Consider the following 11563-nt stretch of genomic DNA (forward strand, 5'->3'; position numbering starts at 1 on the left):
CCCTACTTCAGGACTCTAGAACGATCCCGAGCAGACCCATCTGTTCTGTTCCCAGGGGCGGGGTGGCGGGGACGCACTGAACCCATAAAACTAATAGTGCCTCGGAACTTCGGGAAATAGCTACAGAGAAACAAAACACGATCTGCTGAGCGAAGTCAAAGATGAAGATAGCCCAAGTATCATCTCCCACCTGAATTCCCTCTTCCGCTTAAAGAAACAAGCCCGCGAAAGTTGCGAGAGGCAGGTGGCACACTTGTGTATCTGATATAGTGAAGTCAACTGCTGCCAGCCTGTGGGAAATGGAATGAAAGCGGGGCGCAGGAGAGAGGAATGCTCTTACAAAACTTCCAGCCGTTCTCCGCATCTTGCCCGTTCTCATGCAGTTAGGACCACAAATTGTATTTAGATGTTAGGAAGGAATTCGCATTTAGTGAAAATAGGCATAATTGCCTAGTAACATCTTTTATTAAGGCAATATTTTATGTTTTCACAAGCATTTTCCAATTTTGTCACAGATCCTCCAAGGTCTCCTTTCTATTATTATTACTCCTCTTTTATGGTGAGGTAACTGAGACTACATCGTTAAAGGACATGTCTAATGTCTCCAGTCTCTGTTTGTTCGTTTTGTTGTTGTTGTTGTTATTTTACTAGAAACAGTGTTTCTCACGTGGAAACCATCACCACTCTCAGAAGATGAAAATCAATGGTGAGACTAGTTCTTGTCAAATTTAGAGAGGGCCTGTTTTGGGGGTCTCTTCAGATTGTCCAGGGAATGAAAAGATTTTAAAAATTATTTACAAACTTCATTTTTCCTCTTATTTAAGAGATTAGACCTAATCATATAGCACTATGAAGACCATTATTCAGACTTCAGATTGACTTTTGGAACAACCCACGGCACTTTCTTTGGCTTTTGTAGTTGAGTGTAAATGAGTTGTGGCAGATGAGAATGAAATATGTTCTCCTGCATCCTTTCTGTGCTATTTGGATTTCGTGTGAGAGTTTGAAAAACAATCATTATAGGGTTACATAGTTTTTAGAGAGGAAAAATGAAAAATATAATTTGAACTCCACTTTAACAACATGTATTAATCACATTACTAATTTAATTTTGTGTTTTGCTGGCATTTAAATTTTTTTTTGCAATTTTGAATTTTCTTTCTTTTTAAATGTCATGTTTTTAATGAGAGCAATAGCTAGGCAGGAATAGCGAAGTGCTTTTTAAATGTTCCCCAAACTTTTGTCTAATAGTTTGATGAAATTAATCTCAATCCCAAAATCAAGAGTTCTTCTAAAATGTCAGTTGAAAAGTAAAATATTATTTTAGGTATTCTTAGACATATGCTTTATCCAAAGTATTTGGATAAAAGTACATATCAAATTTAATTTTTCAGCAATAAAATTCTAATGTAATTATATATTTTCAAAATTTAAGACCTTTTCATGATTCATTCAGCTAAGAAAAGTTGAGCTCCTTCCAGTTGCATTAAAAATTATTCTCATTTTATTGATAATTGGCTTCTTTAAAATTTTATTTTCTCCATTGCAGTGCATACTGTAGTCAAGTGAACTTCATGATAGTAACAATCATGCAGTACTGAAAAATTAAAGTTAGCGTCTTTTACTCATCTCTACACCAATGCACTAAACGTACTGCAATTCAGATCTTTCGTGTAACACTGTCCCTCTTTCATTTCTTTGCTTCATCCAATCTAAGTTGTCTGCTTTGTAGCTATTCACACTGCAAACAAGTGATTGGGAGATCTGAGGAGTTGGTCACACAATAGGATGCTGACAGTTGCATTCTGGATGACACTTCTTGGTATCAAAGCAAAATTTGAATTTCTGAATTTTTGTCACTAGCACCCTCTAGTGACCAAAGCTTTAATAACATGCTGCACACTATATTAAAGAGAATTTCTAGAAGACATACATGCTTTGCTTAAGGAACCTCTGGTATCTTTCGTAGGGGTCTACTCATTAATACATAACTATTGTTTTGTTTTCCTTTGAGTGCACAAACTGGCATGTCTGCTTAATCAAAAGACTAGTGGAGGATTAACATTATATATAGAGTCAGATAAATGAAAGACCACATATTCAAATGTTTTTAAAAAATTTTAAAGTATTCACTCATTATGTATTTTAACCACAATTCTGACCTAGAAGTAATTTGAATCTACAAATTTAATTGTGCCTCTCCTGTATTTTAAAATTCACAACATATTAATATTGAGCTGGTGTTAATGTATTCTGCTATTTACTTCTACTGAACTCTATTAAGAAGTCTTAACATAGACACGGATACAAAATAAGATTAATAACTAGTTTCACATAATCAAGCCCTTGATTACTCCATTATGAATGGAAAGTATTTGCAATTCTCACTCCATGGAGTCAACTGGTAATTTCAGTATATTTTTTCGTCATTCATTTATTCAATTAATATTTATTATCTACTCTATGTCAGACACTGTACCAGTTGTTAGGGATGCAAAAGTCTATTCATTTATGGTGTTTATATTTCAGTGCAAAACTCTTGATTTTTTAAAAAATCTGAAATAACTGAAGCAAGAATGCTTATCTTAGTGGTTTTTGTAATTTGTCATGGGGGTAGGATCTTATATGAAACCCAATTTTAAAAACTATGTACAGTTTTCATGAAAAACTGGAAAAAACATATAGTTTTTATGATCAAATAAGACTTATCTCAGGAACCCAAGGTAAACTTAACACTCAAACATCAATCAATATAATTACCATTTTAACAAAATAAAGATGTTTTGAAGTCTTTGCTAAATCAAACATCTGGGTACATTGAGTCCCTTTGTATTGCATGCCTTTTCTCTAAACTTTTCTATTTCTTTACATGCTTCGTATTTTTCGATTGAAAACTGGACCTTGTAGTTAATATATTGTGGTAACCGTGGATTCCAGTTTTCTTTTGAGGATTAATGATTTGGAGAGGCTCCGCTAGGCAGTTAACCACCAACATTTCCTCTCCAGTGGTTCACAGCTGTTATATCTGCTCTGCTTTCATGGTTTTCCATGGCTACCTTTTTAGCCTGGTTACCTGTAAACAGATCTAAGCCGTAGTTACATAATTTGTTGGTCAGTGAATGATGGGGGCCACCCTCTCTGTGGTTTCATTGATTAAAGGGATTCTTCTCTAATTTCCAGCTGCTCTGCCAGCTTTGAGTTCTGCCCTGACATTTCAAGCTTGAAAAGCTTCAACTTTCTGTTATCCAAGGTGCACACAATGGGGAATCAACTAAGAAAAGCATCAACGTCGTGGATATAATCTTGAGTAGTTGTACGTTTTAAGACTAGATTCCCATCTGGTCTCTGCTTGCCTTTTCACTAGGCTCCAGGGGTATTCCCACTTTTTGCATAGTTTAGGTGTCAAACAGATTTGGGCAGAAATTCTATTTTATTACTTTTGCGTTTTTCATTGCCTGGCTTTTCTATTTAAATTCACAGTGGCTTTTCCAGCCTTGAACTCCAGTCACTGACACTTTTTTTTCTAATAAGGCTGCAATTTTTCTACCAAGTCCCACAAACATAGTCAGAAGGTTGAGCATCACTCTCACTTTCAAATGCCAGTAATTCTTAATTCTTAATCTTTTCAGTTGCAGTGTTTTGAAATTAATCTTTTCCCCGATTTTGGTATGCCTTTGAATGCTTTCTACAGAATGTAAATAGTTGTTTTTAAATTTTTAACCAGATTTTATAATTGTTATCTGAAGGGCAGTAAGATAATGGCATAAAGACATACAGTTCAATGGAATGGAATACTATAGAGACATATATATATGTAGATAGATATCTATATCTATATAGATGGATATACAGATGTAGAGATACAAAGATATGTATACACACATTCATCTATACATGCAAATTCAATTAATTTTCAGCAAAGGTGTTAAGGCAATTAGTAGAAAAAATTCTTCTGAACAAATGCTGCTGGAAAAACTGGATACCTCTATACAAATAAGGTATACTACACACAAGATGGACAGACCATTTAATTACAATAAATGTAATTACATTTAATCTTAAAACTATAAATCTTCTAAATTAAAAACAAGAGGAAAATCCATGTGACTTCTTTACCTTCCCATTATGACTTGGAAGTATCCTTGCAATTTGTTTTTTGTCTGTTTTTAACATTTAACAACATGCAATTATTTCTTTTGGCCAGCATACATAGAAATTCTTTATTCTTCTTAAATACTAAGAATAATCCAACAAATTCTTTCTGAATGTTTGGATTATTTATAATTTTTGCTATAAGAAGAAATGGTACAATAGCATTCTTGTATATATTGTACATTTGTCAGGCTTATTATTACATGATAAATCCTTAAAAGTGGACTGCTATACACTGATGGCCCTCAAATTTGTATCTGCAGCCTATACTTCTTTGAACTCCAGCCTCATATATCTAATTGACTATTTGTCATCCATTTGTAAAGTCCATAGTCAATCTCAGTATGTTCAAATGGAACTTCAAATTTTCTCCCCGCCTCCTGGGTCTACTGGAGTCTTAAGAATCTCACTTACTCAAGACAGAAACTCAGTGGCTGTCTTTGAGTCTTCTTTTTCCATTATCTGTCTTCCAATCCATCATCCGGTAATATTAATTCTAATTTCAAAATGTATCTCATTGACATTCACTTATCCCCATCTTCACAGTCACCACACTGGTTCAGGTTAACTACCATCTTTTACCTTATCTACTGCAATATTTTGATATTGCCTTGATTTTATCATTTTAAATTACATTTATTGTACAAACTGAGCTAAACTAAAAAGTTTAAAGAGCATTTAGATTATATTTTAAAATGTTAATAATATCCTCTTCACCCCTTCTTGTCACCACTCTCAAATTAACCAATACTAACAGGATGGGGTACATTCTTTCAGATTTTTCTATGCTCAAATGAAGATATTTCCACTCAAGATGCATGAGTACTTGCTTTTCTGTCTGCCAGAAAACTGTTTAAAATATTGCTGTTTAAAATATTTATGACCTTATGGGTAACATATATTAATATGGATTTCTCTAACTAGCGAATTAAAATCCATTTTCATATGTCTATTAACTTCATTAATTGATCTTTGTACATTTTCTATTGGATTATCATTATGCTATTAATTTGCAAGAGCTCTGTGTAGAGACATTGCCTGTTTCTCATTTTCTTACCCTCATCATTTGCCTTTTTAACTTTTTGTGTCATGTTTATTACCATGAGTAAAAAATTTATTTAGAAAAATGCTCACCTTTTCTTTATGGTTTTGAGGATTCTTGCTTAAGAAAATCAAGGATATCTCCTTCTTAATTCTTACACTCAAGTTACATTTTGTAATATTTTTGCTTTAATATTAGCAAATAAATTAAATAGAATCCAACGGATTAAAATTTCTACTTTTTAGCAAATGGTAATGAGATGGAAGTTTAACATTTTTGATGGATTTATCATATGGATAGCTAGTACCATTTATTAAGTAAGTAAATCATAATTCTCTTAATTAAAATCCTATTTCGTCATATACTAAATTTCTATATGGCCTAGCACCCAGATCTTGGTTTCTAAATACCATTCTCCAATAAGAACAATCAATCATGGCTTCTTGCAGAAATGGCTAACTTATGGGTGTGGCAGTGAAAATACAAAATGAGCCTAGAGCATACTATACTACGAGAAATTAAGAGAAATGCTCTAAAGACAAAAGGATGAGGACATATCAAAAGGACACAGGAGCCGACTTGAAATAATACCTAATGGCCAAAAGTGGAATAATTTGAGCAACAAAATATGTAATGTAGTATTTAATTATAACCCAAATATAACATTAATCACGACTCCATACCGATATGATTGGGTAAACGGGAAAAAAAGAGACAAACCCATTTTCTACACACACACACAGCCTCTTTAGGAAGTGGAACATAGTCCCTCCTTTTTTCTCTTGAAGGTATGCTTGACTTCCTGACTAATTTCCAGTAAATATAATATGAAAAGGGAAAAATAGTAGCTTTACAGTGGAGAAATCTGGCAAACACTCTTTACCAAGTGATGGTTAACATCATCAGTAATTTCATATGGATATTATGTACCTCCTGATATGGCATGATGAGAAGTGCACTTCACTGCTGCAGTAATCTTTCCAAACCTCATAACCCCAGTTTAATTAAGAAATGAAAATAGATAAACCCAAAATGAGGGTAATTCTACAGGACACTTGGCCAGTTACTCCTCGTCTGTCAAGATCATGAAAAACAAGGAGAACCAAACACAGATCAGAAGAAAATGAGAAAGCATTACTATAAGTCATATAATACCCTATTTTGGATCCTGGACTAGAAAGAGGACATCAGTGGGGGGAAAAGATGGTGAAAAATAAATAAAAGCTGTTCAGTTACTAGTAAGGTTAAAACACTGGTTTCTTTGTTTTTACAAATGTATTTTAGTAATGTAAGATAATAACGCTGTGTAAAACTGGATGGGGGTATATGAGAACTCTTCATTACCTTTGCAAGTTTTCTATATATCTAAAAATATTCCAAAAATGAAGTCCTTTAAAATTCACATACAGGTATGTGTTTTCTATTTTTCTATTTTCTTGTTCTATTTCACTAGATTATGTATCTCTAGTTACTATTTCATTTTGAAGCATAACATTCATACAGTGAACAATAAATATCTTAAAAATACAGATCAGCAATTTAAAAAACATATACACACGTAATTGTAACCATACAGATGTTTCTTGTGCCTTAATCCAATCAATAACCAGCATCATGCCCCATGAAGTAATCACTATTTTGACTTCTATCACAATAGCTGTATGTCGTTTTTGAGCTTCATATAAATGGAATTACACAGTATGTAGTTGTTTGTGCCCTGGAGTCTATCTCCATAAAATTTCCATGTGCACTGGAGAAGAATGTGTATTCTGTTGCTAGGTAGAGAGTTCTATGTATGACAATTAGGTTGTTAGTTGATTGTGTCTAATCCTTACTGATTTTTCTACATCTTATTAGTTACTGAGGCAGAGAGAAATCTGTAATTATAGATTTTCCTGTTTTTACCATGCAGTTTTATCCATTTTTGCTTCATGTATTTTCAAGTCCAATACATGCATAAACATTTGATTGTCATGCTTTTGTGATCGATTCTTTTACCATTATGAAATGGCCTTTTTTATCCTGTTCTTTGCTCTCAAATCTTCTTTTCTGTAATATAACCAGTCTAGTTTTCTTTTGATTAGCATTATCATAGGATGCCCTTTTCCATTTCTTTTTTTGTATTTAGAGTGTTTCTTGCAGCAGCATATATAGGTCCTTGCCTCATTTATCCAATATGACAGTCACTGCTTTATTATTGAGGCCTTTGATCATTTGCATTTAATGTCATCATTGATATAGTTAAATCTACAACTCTGTTTTCTATTTGTCCATTTGTTATTTCTTTTCCATTCTTTGCTTTCTGGATTATTTAGAATTTCACTTTTTTTTCTTCTTTATAAGCTTATAACAACTCTTGGTTATATTCAGTGGTTGCTTTGGGTCTCATAATATATATCTTAAATTATCAGGCTACCTTCAAGATATGAACACTTTATGTATAATGACCTTACAATAATATACTTACATTTCTTCCCTCTTAACCTGTGTACTGTTACTGTATATTTCCCTTGTACATGTCTCACAATCTATATTTGCTTTAAACAATTACCTTTAAAAAATTTAAATAGTAAGAAAAAACTATTTACCCACGTGGTTAGCATGTTATGTACTATTACTTTGTATAGTCCCAGATTACCATCTGGTATCAGTTTTCTTCTGCCAAATGAACATCTTTTGATATTTTTCATATTAGAGATCTGTTGGTCAGATTTTGAGCTCAAAGTTTGTATTTCATCCATTCTTGAAAGAGTACATAGAATACTGAAGAGTGTATTGTAGTACTTTTAAAGATATCGCACCCTTATTTGCACTACTTCTAAAAATAATTTGGCCATCATTCTTACCACTGTTCCTGTATAAACGTTTCTTTCTCTAGCTACAAGCAATTTGGTTATCAACAGGTTTTTGCTATTAATTGTATTTTCATTATCATTCAGGATATTTTAAATTTCCATTGCCATTTTTTCTGTGACCCATGGAGATGTTTAATTCCTAACTTTTACTTTCTAGTTTTGTCATTAGTTTCCAGTTTAATTCCACTGTAGTCATAGAATATATTGTGACATAAACCCTTTGAGAACTGAATAGTGTATGTGTAAATGTTCTATGTATACTTGTTAGGTGTATTTTATAATCACCAATTATGTCAAATTAGTTAATTGTGTTGTTCAGATATTCTGTATGCTTAATGCTATTTTAAGTATTTAGTATGATTTTGAAATTATTTTTTTTCAGTTCTGGCTACATTTTTAGGCTATTAGAGGCACGCAAGATAATTATCTTAATGTTAAACTGGCCTTTTTATCATTATGAACTGTTCCTATGTATCTAACTGGATTAGTCTATTGTATTAATATTGCCACATTGCATATTAGTTAATATTGGCATGTTATTTTCCATCTTATTTTCAACCTGTGGTCTTATTCTAAATACTTATCTTACAAAATGAATTTTATTTTAATCCAGTCTGATAATCTATAATTTGTGTGTAATCCATTTTTAATTAGTGATAGTTTAACTGACGTGATGTACTTCATCTATTTTTAAAATTTATCTTCAAGACCTTGTTTATATTTACAGGTCAAACAAGTTGTATTTTTCATCAGGTACGTGCCTTAGACCTGGATATGGAATGCTTTATCAGAAACTTGAATTTAAAACTTAATTCCAACATCACTAATTTGTGGAAAATATGAAAACAGAACTACCACAAGTGAAATGTGTCAATCTTCTCTCAGCACCTGCACATACTGTTTCCGTACTGCAGGTTCTGCAGCACTGGTAATGCACCCTGACTATTGATGTGGTCTTAACTTCTGGTAGAGAACGGACTAAACTCTAACCCTTCCTTCTTGGTGATTCTAATGCATTAACAATGATAGTTTTAAGTGTGATATAGGGCAATGCAATTTTCTAATTTCAATTACACCATTTACAAAGGTGCAAATGTGTTCTATTCTACGAACACTGTCACTAGTATCAAATTAAAATTCTTATGAACTCTAATAGCCACATTTTTCAAATAACAAGAATATGGATAACTTATTTTCTCTGGTCAGAATTCAGATGTGGAGAATTATTTAATTGTTGAAAAGGCAACACTCTCAGCAGTTTTGATGACATAAGGTAAATTACAGAGATGACACCAAGATGATTAATATAACGAAAGACCAATTCATCAGACTTATGCTTCTATTTTGTATTTTTGATTTTCAGCTTTTCACCTCACTGCTGAGCAAATAACTCAAATTATGCACTTTCCACCTAACACCTACTGTTATGTATTTAAGTCCAAGTAAATGTACAACTCATTTTTGCCAGTAAAATGTTATTTAACCGGTCTATTAAGCAATAGTATACTCTATGCTATTTTCTTGCACTAAAAGCTTTTACAGCCTTATAACTATTTTTATTAGCATTTTAATACATATTGAATCATTCTGAACTCTTATTATCTGCTCCTACATCACAAGTGATGCAAACTATTTCAAATTGTTTATTTTGCAAATAATAAACATTGTATTTAGATTAAGGCTCACTCTAAAAGAACACAAGTTAGCAATTCATAGGAAAGCTGCTTAGGTTAATATTTTTGCTGAGGCACATTAGGAATAATCAATAATTGGCCAAAAGTATTACTTACAGTGTAATGATTTTGAATGTTTCTGTCCTTGGTGATATAAGAATTCTAAGCAAGATTTCAAAATGTATCCCTGTGATGACTTTTGCTTCCAATACTGTCTTACTTATAATAAACATAGGCTGCACATTTTAAAGCACTGAAGACAATGAACAATTTATTCACATGCCATTTCTAGATTCTATACTACACTGAAACATGGACAACTTCAAACCTTTTTCAACTTGTAAAGAAATGGCCTTATTAAACTTTAAAAAGAGAAATGTTTCTTGAGATTTACATTGATAACTGGTTTTCATGCTGGTTTATCTTGCAAAGATGTAACATCATAATAAAAACTCCAGCATTCAAAAATGTTTTTCAGTAAAGAACAAACATTTATTTGCTATTAGTATTGGGGGGAGTGGGGTGGACAGCTTATCGAAACCTCTTAAATATCAAATATTAACAGCCTCTCTTGTCAAACACTGAGTGCTTGCTATGACAGGCTGTTCCAAGAACTAGGACTACCGGATAAAAACCAGGCCTACCAAGAAATTCACCTAATTCCTATGACAACCAGAGGAACCAGAGATAGCATCCGAGTGTTGAGTCACGAAGGCAAGTGTGAAAAGGATAGTGGGCTGTGTACAGGACATTCCGGGCATAGGAAGCTTGTACAATGTAAATCTATCACAAGTAGTGGACAGTGTATATAGGCTGTGCGCTCAAAGGTTTGGGGTATGTTTAAGTGTGGGGGGTGAGGTGTTAATACTTAAAAAAAAAAATGACCTTTTATTAAATTTACTGGGGTAACACTGGTTAATAAAATCATATAGATTTCAACGATGACTTTTTTATATGGAAAAGGATTTGTTTAATCCTAAAAGCCATGGGAAAACACTGAAAGAAATGACATGAAGAGAACTGCTTGTTAACAAAGCCATTCTGATTGAGTGATGAAAGGAAAATTGCCTGTTTAAACAAATAATCTAGTGAATACTACGGAAAACCTTGTATTGCCAGAACTAGAGGCCAGTTGACCATTTATTTATGAGGTAAATGCAGTATCTTAGTCCATAAACCAAAGCATTGGAAGTAGTAATGGAGCAGTATCAATTTAGGTAAATTAGATTTGGTTTGGAGTGGGGAAGGAAGAGAGAAATCTAAGGATTCCTGTTACTGACAATGCTGCTTATTGATGTGAAATATAATACTCATTTTGGTTGACAGTTTGGCGAGAATTTAGATATGGTTAAACTGACATTTTTTAAAGGGAGACACACAGTAAGTAGTTAGAAACATGGATTTAGTGCTGTAGAAAGTAGTAGGAAATAAACATCTGAGTATTAGAATATGTTAAGTATCTGAAGTCATGGAAGAGTTAAAAAAAAAACAGCCAATATTTGCTGCATACTTATGTGCCAGGCATAAAAAATATGCCCAGGGCCATGCAACAACCATGACCTAAAAATTCAGAACAGGCACTTCGACTCCAGGGAGTAGATAGATAGAAATCCAGTATCATTGCCAATTCTACAACTCCATCACATCCAATAAAGCAGACTTTACTTCATTCTGGTTGGAGGTATTGAGACTCTGTGATGACCCCATTGATAAGAGGCTACAGATGTTTCATTTTGGGGATAGGTATAAAAGTCTCTGTTTGGAGTACAACATTCAAGTCTTTAACCTGTTACTCTTTTCAGTTTTCAATGTGGTAGTTTAATTCGGATAGAATTATGAAG

Source organism: Rousettus aegyptiacus, unplaced genomic scaffold (assembly GCF_014176215.1).
Source record: "Rousettus aegyptiacus isolate mRouAeg1 unplaced genomic scaffold, mRouAeg1.p scaffold_m13_p_1, whole genome shotgun sequence".
In the NCBI taxonomy this organism is placed as follows: domain Eukaryota; kingdom Metazoa; phylum Chordata; class Mammalia; order Chiroptera; family Pteropodidae; genus Rousettus; species Rousettus aegyptiacus.